Source organism: Bidens hawaiensis, unplaced genomic scaffold (genome assembly GCF_021521415.1).
Source record: "Bidens hawaiensis isolate Kalapana, Puna unplaced genomic scaffold, B.hawaiensis_p1.1 tig00018483_1, whole genome shotgun sequence".
Lineage (NCBI taxonomy): Eukaryota > Viridiplantae > Streptophyta > Magnoliopsida > Asterales > Asteraceae > Bidens > Bidens hawaiensis.
The window spans coordinates 45,628-57,070 of record NW_027492791.1 but is presented as its reverse complement, the minus strand read 5'-3'; positions in this window follow the sequence as shown (position 1 = coordinate 57,070).

Below are 11,443 nucleotides of genomic sequence, written 5' to 3'. Positions count from 1 at the left end.
CTTCAATGGAAGGGTTTGACGGCAGTACAGAAACCCCCCTGGGTATCCTATCTTTCCCCGTTACTCTTACTGATGGGAATCATTCACGCACAGAAGACGTGGATTTTGTCGTGATGAAAAAGCCACACCACACGTACGACATCCTATTCGGAAGAGACGGGATGGCAAGATTCAACGCCGTGGTATCTTCAGTCCACGGCATGATGGGATGGCCAACAGCTGAGGGTGTAGCGATGATCACTGGCATTCCCCAGGTATGCATCGCATCTGTCTCATCTAAACCCAAACCGAAAAAGGCTAAACCAACCATCACCGAACCGGAAAAATGGGCCTTCAATGGCAAATACCCCGACCAGGCCGTTACCATTGGACCAACAATCGTTGATCCCACCCGCACCCTACTCAAACGCTTACTGCAGAAAAACGCTGACATCTTTGCGTGGGCACCAGCTGACATGACTGGTGTACCCCGAAGTAAGGCGGAGCATAAGCTCAAGTGCGATCCGGCTGTTACGCCAGTCGTACAAAAGCGCAGAGTAATGGGGCCTGAACAAACTAACGCGTGTAGAACCCAAGTCAAGGAACTCCTTGACGCAGGCATCGTACGCGTTAGCAGATATCAAACATGGGTTGCAAATCCCGTAATGGTACCGAAGAATGACAAACAATGGCGCATGTGCATAGATTTCAAAGATTTGAACAAAGCATGCCCCAAAGATTGTTATCCGTTACCAGAAATTGATCTTAAGGTGGATTCGTTGGTACCATTTCGCCTTAAATGCTTCTTGGATGCGTATAAGGGGTACCATCAAATCCACATGGCCGTAGATGACCAGGACAAAACCGCATTTCGGACGCCCGATGGTACATTTTGTTATAAAATGATGCCATTCGGACTTAAGAATGCAGGGTCCACGTACCAACGACTGATGGACAAAGAGTTTCATGCCCAAATCGGGAGAAACTTGGAAGTCTATATGGATGATTTGGTCATCAAAAGCCCCGAGCCAGAAGCGATGTTGAAAGACATTGAAGAAACTTTCAACACGCTCAGAAAGATAAACATGAAGCTCAACCCGAGCAAGTGTTCATTTGGAATGGAAGAAGGGAAGTTCTTGGGAGTCATTGTTACTAAAGATGGCTTCAGAGCGAACCCTGAAAAGGTCGAAGCCATTATTAAAATGGAATCACCTACCACCATCAAACAGGCTCAGACACTGAATGGACGACTAGTCGCACTTAATCGCTTTTTGGCAAACCATGCGGATAAGTCGTTTCCTTTCGTGTCAACATTGAGAAACTGCTTAAAGAAAACGCACTTCCGATGGACACCGGAAGCGGAAGCAGCTTTTCAGGAGATTCGGTCACGCCTGATCGAACTCCCAACACTTACAGCACCACAAGCGGGAGAGGAGTTAATCCTATACCTTTCAGCAACAGATAGAGCAACCGGCGCCGTCTTGCTATTAGAACGAAAAGGCATCCAGATGCCAATCTATTATGTTAGCCGTGTACTAACAGACGTAGAAACCCGGTACTCTACCCTCGAAAAATTGGTCTTAGCACTTATACACGCTTCACGCAGGTTAAGACGATATTTCCAGGGCCACCCAATCACCATTCTCACCAACTTCAAACTCTCAAACGTTCTAGGCAAACCCGAATTATCGGGACGTCTAGCCAAATGGGCAATTGAATTGGGAGAATATGCAATTAAGTACAAGCCAAGACCAGCCATAAAGGGCCAGGTCCTGGCCGATTTTATTGCAGAAGTCCCCGCTTCGCGGGAGAAAGAGTGCCAGGAGGAGGCTCAACCCTCCCCAGCACAGGACATCAATGATGTCTGGCGACTCTACACTGATGGAGCAGCCAGTAACGAGGGTTCAGGCGCAGGGTTAAAATTAACCAACCCAGCAGGCCAAGAATATACTTACGCTATTCGGTTGGATTTTCCAAGTACGAATAACGAAGCCGAATACGAAGCATTCTTGGACGGTTTGAGAATTGCGCGTAAGATGGGAGTGAAAAACTTGGAAGCCCACGTGGATTCCATGCTGGTGGCCAACCAAATAAATGGGACGTACACGGCTGTGAACGACACAATGGCCCTGTACCTCGCCCAGGCAAAAACCCTCATGCGTGATTTTAATGATTGTAAAGTCATACACGTCAAGCGCAGCGAAAACAAATCTGCGGATGCGTTAAGCAAGCTTGCGTCTCTAGCCTTCACCCATTTGGGAAAGGACATCCGCATTGAACTCCTCGAAGCACCATCAGTCCCGCACAAGGAAATTTGTGTCATCCAAACCGGTACAGAAACGTGGATGACACCAATAATAAATTACCTTGCAGCAGGAACACTACCAGAGTCAAAAACACAGGCAAGAAAACTACGCTGTAAAGCACTGAATTATCAGCTCGTCAACGACATCCTTTACAGACGTAACTTTCTTGGCCCACTCTTGAGATGCGTGGACAACCAAGATGCCGACTACCTCCTAAGGGAAGTACACGAAGGCATCTGTGGAGTACACGCAGGTCCTCGCGCTGTTGTAGCCAAGCTAAACAACGCGGGATACTTTTGGCCGGGGATGCATACGGATGCACTGGCATACATCAGAAAATGCAGGTCTTGCCAGCTTTACGCACCCAACACGCACCGCCCGAAGAATGAACTTGTTCCAGTCACTTCTTCATGGCCATTTCAGAAGTGGGCCATCGATGTGACAGGCCCATTTCCTACAGCAGCAGGAAATGTTCAGTTCCTAGTGGTAGCCATCGACTACTTCACCAAGTGGATAGAAGCAAAACCTTTAGCCCAAACAACCGCGAAACATATCAAAAAATTTATTTGGGAATTTATTATTTGTCGTTTTGGACTTCCACAGAATTTAGTGAGCGATAACGGCACCAACTTTGCTGACAAGAAGCTACAACAGTGGCTAAAAGAACTTCAAATCACCCACACCTTTACCTCAGTGGCACACCCGCAAGGTAATGGTGAGGTGGAAAGAGCAAATAAGAGCATCGTCGAAGGCATCAAGAAGAGGCTATCGGAACACAGATCCGGCTGGGTGGACGAGCTTCCGCACGTCCTTTGGGCAAACAGAACGCTGAAGAAGGCCAGTACGGGAGAAACCCCGTTCAGCCTCACTTATGGCACTGAAGCCATGGTCCCGGTCGAAATTGGTCTACCCTCGCCAAGGGTCTTGATTCAGCCAGAAGACAATGATGCGGAAAGACGGTTGGATCTTATGCTAACCGAGGAACGCAGAGACTTAGCCGCAGTGCGTGAAGAGAACTACAAACGACAAATGCAAAAGTACTACAACACGCGGGTAAAACTCTGCAACTTCAAGATAGGAGACTACATACTGCGTAACAACGAGGCTTCAAACCAAGAGCGCCCGGGAAAGCTGGCCCCGGTTTGGGAAGTGCCATACATTATCAAAGAATTCCTGGGAAAGGGCGCATACCGGCTCGAAAGGCTCGATGGCACTCCCATCCCAAGAACATGGAATGGAGCTCAATTACGCAAATGTTATATGTAGATCAATTCCAAAACTTGTAAAGAAAAGGCCTAGAGCCACTTCTAATGGAAATGATTCTCCTTTCATAATGTGTTTACCTTTATACTTATGAACTTCCCACTGATACCGGTATTCACCGCATAAACGGGAAGAAGTAAGTCGTTACGTGTGGAAGGCGGAAAAAACCCGCGTAAACACAACGTTAATAAGGGAAACCTACACGCAGGTATGATGTAAGTAAAGTTTAGCCATCCTTGTAAGTGCAAGTGACGGTCTTACCCGCACAATCACGAACAAGGAAGCAAAACTTCAACCTATCATCTACCACGTTCAAAGGTTATCCTAAAAAAGAAAAAAAAAAAAAAAAAGATGAGGAAAACCTACACGCAGGTCAGATATGGGTAAAGTTTAGCCATCCTACTAAGTGCAAGTGACGGTCATACCCGCACAATCACGAAAGAGAAAGCAAAACTTCACACCTATTATCCACCACGTTCAAAGGTTAACTTATCTTCAAATAAGGTAAACCTACACGCAGGTCAGATATGGGTAAAGTTTAGCCATCCTACTAAGTGCAAGTGACGGTCATACCCGCACAATCACGAAAGAGGAAGCAAAACTTCACACCTATTATCTACCACGTTCAAAGTTTAACTTATCCTCAAATAAGGTAAACCTATACGCAGGTCAGATGGTAAAGTTTAGCCATCCTACTACGTGCAAGTGACGGTCCTACCCGCACAATCACGGAAGAGGAAGCAAAACTTCACACCTATCTACCACGTTCAAAGGTTAACTTATTCTAAACACTTGGAAAATTGCTAATTTAAACTTTTAAGTATGTAAGTCATATAACGTTTATAAAGCAAGGAATCCAATGAATCAAGCGGTCTTAGCCGCGCAAAGATTTACATTTCATAAATATTCGTTACAAGAATGGCCGGGTAACTACCCGCCTACAAGAAAGTAAATCTATACAAACTAAATCTATCCTAGTAGCGGGAAGGGATCTTCAGGATCAGGCTTCAGGGCCACTTCCACTTGGACCAGCGCCGTCAGCAGAGCGTGGCTGTTCAAGGTAAGCCTTAAGGATAGGTAGCCCGTCATCAGCAGCAGCAATTTCATTCACCTTCTCCACCACCGGATGCGGGAAGGCGGCGTATTGATTTATTGCTTGGTCATATATGGCTTCGGTATCTACATTGTACAAAGGGAAGTTGGATGGCGGGACGCCTTTCTCAACAAACCCTAGACCAAGCAGGAAGCCGACCCGTTCCCCATCCTCGTGAGAAGCGTTGAGGGCTGCGCTCATTGCATCGTCGTAGGATGTCTCTGAGAAGACCCGATGCACAACCTACATAAGAAAATATACAAGTGTCAGCACCCTATCTACAAAGAAAAGCGTGAAGACATGAAGATAGACATACCTGAGACAACGCTTCTCGAAGAAGCCATTCCTTGGCAACCAGAGCTTCTTTAAGGGCGGCTTGAGCTTGGGTGCAGGCGCGTTCGGCTTCGCTTTTGTTAAGGTTGGCAAGTAGAACTTCCTTTGCGGCAGCCTCTTCGACGCCCTTAAGCTTCCGCTCGGTATGGTCAAGCACGCCCCTCTGGTCCAAGATCTCCTGGAGCTTCTTGGCATCTTCCATCGCCAAGGCATCATGAGCACGTTGGAGAGCCTCTAATTTGGCCTTGAGCTCCTCATTCTCCACGCGTAAAGGCTCAGCAACGGCTTCAGCCTTGGTGGCCCTCTCGGTTGCGTTCCTCGCAGTCTCCTTAGCTAGCCGAAGCTGTTCGTTAACAGCTTGGGCAGCCTTGGAGCGGGCCTCGAGTCGCGCTTGAACCTCAACCTCGAGGGCCTTGAAGGCCTTCTCCTTCTCTGTAGCAGCTGCGGACAACTTTTGGTTCTCCTCCCGAAGAGCCCGCGCTTGAGATATTTCTTTGGCGCGAGCTGCTTTCAACTTGTCGTTTTCACGACAAAGCAGCTCGACGCGCGGCTGCATCCGGGCTTGGAGAACCCGAAGCTCATTGGTTAGCCTACCCTCCTGGTAGCTAGCCATGGCTTCCCCCAACGCACCATGGGGAGCAGCGTGGCGAGCCCATTCCACGCACTCCACAGGGGTACGAAGGGTTGTTCCTCGGCGTATGTTCCATCTTGGAACATACACTTCATTGGAATCCGACACTGCAAAAGAAACAAAGCAGTTAGGAAAAGATGATAAAAAATACAAAAAGGCCAAAAGAACCCTACGCACCTGTAGGGTCGATCACTGGCCGATAACCACCGAACCCATCACCTGAACCTAAGGGAAATCCATCCAAAAGGTCAGGCAGATGGGAAGGTAACAAAGATTGGCAAGAAGCCCCGCGCGTACCTGAAGGTTCGGCCGTCGAAGCCGATGGCGGGGGCGGCATGGTTTCCGCCGCAGTCGATGGCGGAGGCATGGTGTCCGCCGCGGTCGCCGCCGCGGAAGAAGCAGCAAAAGTAACCGCCGGCTCTGTGAAGGATGCTGTAAAAATCGCACTCACAGCCGGCGGTGACGTCATCTCGGCTGGAACAGTCGGCTCAGAATGAGCAACTGAACCAGCGGTAGCAGGCGCAGGCGCCTGGGTCGACGCCTCAGGTAGGCTGACCAAGCCTACCGTCATTGGCGGAGAGGTAGTACTCGGGCCCTCACCCTGGAATGCGCCAACATCCACACCTGCGTAAAGAAGAAAAGTGTTAAAAGACTTGAGGATTAAACTACGAAGATAAAAGCCAAGAGTTGTACTTACGGGTTTTCTTGAGCTTGAACGTACGGACGGGCGGGGACGAACCCGATGGAGCCGGTCTCTTGATGCCGGTCACCGTCGTCGTCATTGGTTCTCCGGAGGTAACAGTCGTAGCCTCCGGAACAGTGGTCTTCTCACCACCGGGGTTCCCCGCCACCTCTTCACTATCTGACTCAGTGTCAGATAGGAGCACTGGATCGGCTGTGGAGGCCGCCTTCTCCTTCCCTTTCCCGCCGGCAGCCCTCTTCTTCCGCACTAACGGAGGACCATCTGCGGATTCCTCAGAAGAAGACAGGATGTCAGGAATTCCAGCAGCGGGTACAGCACTGAGGGGTGGAGGAGAGAATAACGCCTTACCTGGCCGCCGGTGGCTCAGGATCTCGTGGCCCAGCGGATAGACCTCCACAAACCGATCCACTGTTTGCTCCAGGATGGGCAACTCGTTCTCGTCAAGAGCACGAGTACCCACCCGCACAGGGTCGTCAGCTTCCCGCGGGTACAGGAGCGACTCCAAATTGTTCCCCTCTGAAAAAAAAGAAACAGTTAGAAGACAAACTCATATCAGCAAGAAAGACAAGACATACCATAAGGAGTAGAGTTCAAACCGTATTCGAGAAGGATGGGAACCTGAGACGCCTCCTTCCATACCCGGCTCATCCCCAGCATCACCATCCCGGACTCCGCAAACCGGTAAACCGGAGATTGGACCCGGGATATCTTGGCAAACCATCCCGCCTCCTGGTAGTTGGTGGCGTGGTGGCTTGGAATTGCCTGGCCATTTTTAAACTTCATGGCAATAGGGATGGCGCGGGCAGAAATGTAGAAGAACTCCCGCTTCCACGATCGGAGACTGCGCTCGGTCGCGCAAATCTTCAAACCCTTGATCCGGGTTGTCAGGGTGTACCACCCCTGGATGCACCTCCAAGTATAGAAGGTCATCAGGCGGTCCACATAGGGCTCAATGCCCAGAATCCGGCACACCCACTCGAAATGGCGAATCTTGGCGATCGCCATGGGGTGCAACTCGGTCAGATGAACACCGTGCCTCTCAAGGACACGGTAAACAAACTTTGTCAATGGGAACCTAAGATTCCCATAGACAAAGAATGCTGCATAAACCCCGATCTTGCCTCTGGGGGCATCGTACACGGTCTGATGGGGTTCAGGAAACTCAGGCTCGAAAGGATCGAGCATGAACTTCCTAACAACATACCGGTACTGATCGCCGGGCAGAGCACACTGGCACTCACCAGCAGTACTCCTGTCATCGGTGGTGGACTCGAGATCATGGGAAGACATCTTGCAGAAAGAAAGCGATTTCGGGAAAATGCTTGCCTGAAAAGGGGAGTATTTGCCGGAAATCGCTAAGAAGAAGAAGAGAAGGGTGAAGGTGTGAATTACAAAGGACCCTCTCCCCCTTTATATACTAATCGCAATTAATGCGGTGAATTTAATGCGGAGGAGAGAGAAATCGAGGGTGCAATGAAACTATGACGCGTGGCAAAAAGCAGGCTGGCAACAGCTGTCAAAAGGACGCGTGCCAGTAATTTCGCGGCCACGCGCCCGAAAAATCGCGCCCACGCGCCTGAAAAAGCGTCTGGAATGACCATGTACTGTCACGTCACCATAACTTCCTGCACGTCCTGACACAGTCAGAAGAAACCGTCGCACGACGTTTCAGATGTTTGGACTGTTCTTATCCTCACAAACCTTTCGAATTTCAAAATTCAAAATTCAAAAAGATTCAAAAGTAAGCGGGAAAATACCCCTTACCTCGGCAACCAAGTAACCATAAGACGGATGCGGGTACAGTGTTAAGGCAAAACCCTTCACATACCTAGCACCCGCAGGGAATTGAAGCCAAGAATACCCCGGCAACAAAGTAACTATAAGACGGGTGCGGGTACAGTGTTAACGCAAAACCCTTCACATACATAGCACCCGCAGGGAATTGACGCCAGGGGTACCTTGAAAGTAAAGTAACCGTAAGACGAGCGCGGGTACAGTGTTAAGGCAAAACCCTTCACATACCTAGCGCTGCGCAGGGAATTGAAACCAAGAAGGATCTTCTGGGCAATGCTTGCGGAAACGGAAATAACATCCCCGCATAGCGGGAACGTCGAGAACTACATTGAGGCTCCAGGATGGAATTGGTGGTTTAAACATAATTGATCACTATGTTCAAAACCACTAAAACCTTAAGGAGAATCCACACAAGTGAGACTCAACGCTCCTGACTTGCGAGAAGGTTACATACCTACCCGCATCATACCCAAAGATCAAGCAAAAAAATCGGGAATTTTTGCAAGTGACATTAGGAAACCCGCGGGAAGAATCCCCACGGAGAACCTTAAAACTAAAAACCCTTTTCAAAACCCCTTGCTTAAAGTCCAAAAGTTCACCTCACTTTATTAAACATTCATGAGAAGAACATTGGACTGGGGGGACTTGAAGAGGTAGGTCCCAGCAGAGACCAGTTGGTCCCGCAAGACTCACCTTGAACAGGGACGTCTGCGCAAATGCCATCTGCTCCCGCAGGACCCACCATGCTCATAGAATCTTACGCGCAGTACGCAAGCTGTACACGCAGGGAAAGCCTCCCAATGGTGAAGTACCCCGCCTGTTCCCGCAGTTGCGGATACAAGCCATCAGGGAAGGCTACCCGCAGACAGCAGGGCTACACGCACAAGGCAATAGTTACTTCAGTAGTCACATGAAGGAATGAGCAAGGCGGGAACAATCCCGCCAAAATGAGCCAGTCCGTATGATTCTGAAAGATCTTTTGTACTATACCTACCAAGGTATGGATAGGACAGACAATCTGACCAGAACAACCCATGAACCAATCACAGGGTGACAGCTCACCGACAACAGTACGAGGAGGAGCACCCTCTAGTACTGTTTGTCACTATTAGCCGCTGCCTACTCACCAACTCTTACTGAGGGGCGTGCGTAGCCTACAGTTGGTAGAATAGTGTTACTGTTGGCCGTAACCTATTCACCAACCAGCATGGCCTGCGTATAATCCACAGTAGGTGGGACGTGCATAATCTACAGTTGGTGGAATAGTGCAGCCGACTTTGTTACTGTTGGCCGTAACCTATCCACCAACCAGTATGGCCTATGCATAATCCACTGTTGGTAGAACATGAATACTATTCAGCCGGCTGTACCTTCTAGGAAACCTACCTTCGGCTATAAATACTCCAACATCTTGGAATGGTAAGGGCATCTGATATCTCAATCTTATCTAGCAATCTCTTAATATACTCTTATATTCAGAGCAACCTAGTCTGATTCTCACGCCGGAGGGTGGTCACAAGGAGGAACCCCCCCTTCTCAGTGACGAGCTTACGGTGTTTGTTTTGCAGGTCTCCTGAAGAACAGCCTTCTCAGCTAGATCTCATCCGTGGGAAACATTACTTAACCCCCAGATTATCTATAATCTGTCCAGGGTTCACTTAGTGTTTCTTCAATTACCCAACAACGTTTTAAAAGTCACTAGTTACGTTAAGCAAAAGTAAGAATCAACATAAGTACACAACAACGTTACAAATCATATATGGTAAAAATCACGTTATAAAAGTCTAAAAAAGCATAATTATGCATATACCGTACTCTTATAATCACACTAAACCCTGTTTATATCTTTGCAAATTACTCAACAGTCAACCCCCCTCTCTCCCTAAAACCATAATAGCGTCCAATAAAGTAGATATCGTCACCGTGATATCAAAGGAGAGTGGAAGACGCGAATATGAAATTCAAACTTGATCTCGATGATGTATGATAAAGTGCTATACTCCCAAACTAACAATTAACACAAGTCACGTTAAGCAAAATTAACAATGAACCTACTTATGCAACAACACTACAAATTCATATATCGTAAAATCACGTTAATAAAAGTCTACAAAGAACATAATTATGCATAATTTATAGGTTGTTATACTCACGTTCGAAACCTGATTTCAGTGAATAATTAAAACACCTATATATTCATTGTCTCACAAAAAGTTAAGTTTTAACATAACCCCTCCCCCCTTTCCATAAATATGCCAGCAATTACCACCCCCCACCCCACCCCACCCCACCCCACCGTGGTCGTTTGGAAAACCTAATGTTATCCAACAAAGTTGATATCGACACTGTGATTTTAAAGAGTGAGAAAAAGATTAAAATTTAAACCAAATCTCGATGACGAGTGGTAAAGTGGCGTGTTCCTCAACTAACAATGAACACAACTCACATTAAGCAAAATTAACAATGAATCTAATGACACAAAAACGTTACAAAGTAACAAGATAAAAAACACGTTTAGACAAGTATACAAAGAACATAACTATACACAAATTTTAGATTGTTGTAATCACGCTAACACCCTGATTTTAGTGAATAATCTAAACGTCTATATATGAACCGCCCCTAAATAGTTAAGTTTTATCATAGTTTCCTCTTTAATTGTTTAACATATTTGTAAACAATTACTAAAAGAATCTTAAACCCTTATGAAAAACATAATGACGCTATGCTGACATCAACATTGTGATACTAAAGGATAGCGGAAGTTATAATTTTGAAATTTAAACCCGATCTCAATTGCAGGTGCTAAAGTAGTGTACTTTCCAACCAAGTGATCGTGCGCTTAAGGATATTAAAAAATAAATAAAGAAAAAACATTTCTATTTTATCACACTATATTAGACTATTCCCATCAACAATCTCACATTAATAAATTAATTTCTCTCTCTTCAATTTACACACCCAACCCTACTCAATTTTTAACACACATTCACAACCCATCCCAACTTAAAAAAAGTTTTTTTAATGAAGTCTGTTTTTAATAAAATTTATGTCGGAATGTTCGTTTTAAGAAATATCGTGTATTTAGTTATTTTTTTAGCTCGAATATTAAAAGTTAATTGAATAATTAAATTATTAAGGGTTAGTTTGGATTGTAATCTGGGTTTGCTCCACAAACCCAGATTATTATTTTTTTTTAATTTTGGGCCCACCAATTATCTCATTACGAATTATGAGATTGCCAACTGTACTCTAAGCACTTTCAATCCATCATCCCGCCGTCTTCTTCTCCACAATTAGGCGGCAAACTCTTTCTCTTGAGGCCACACAGTACTTCCCGT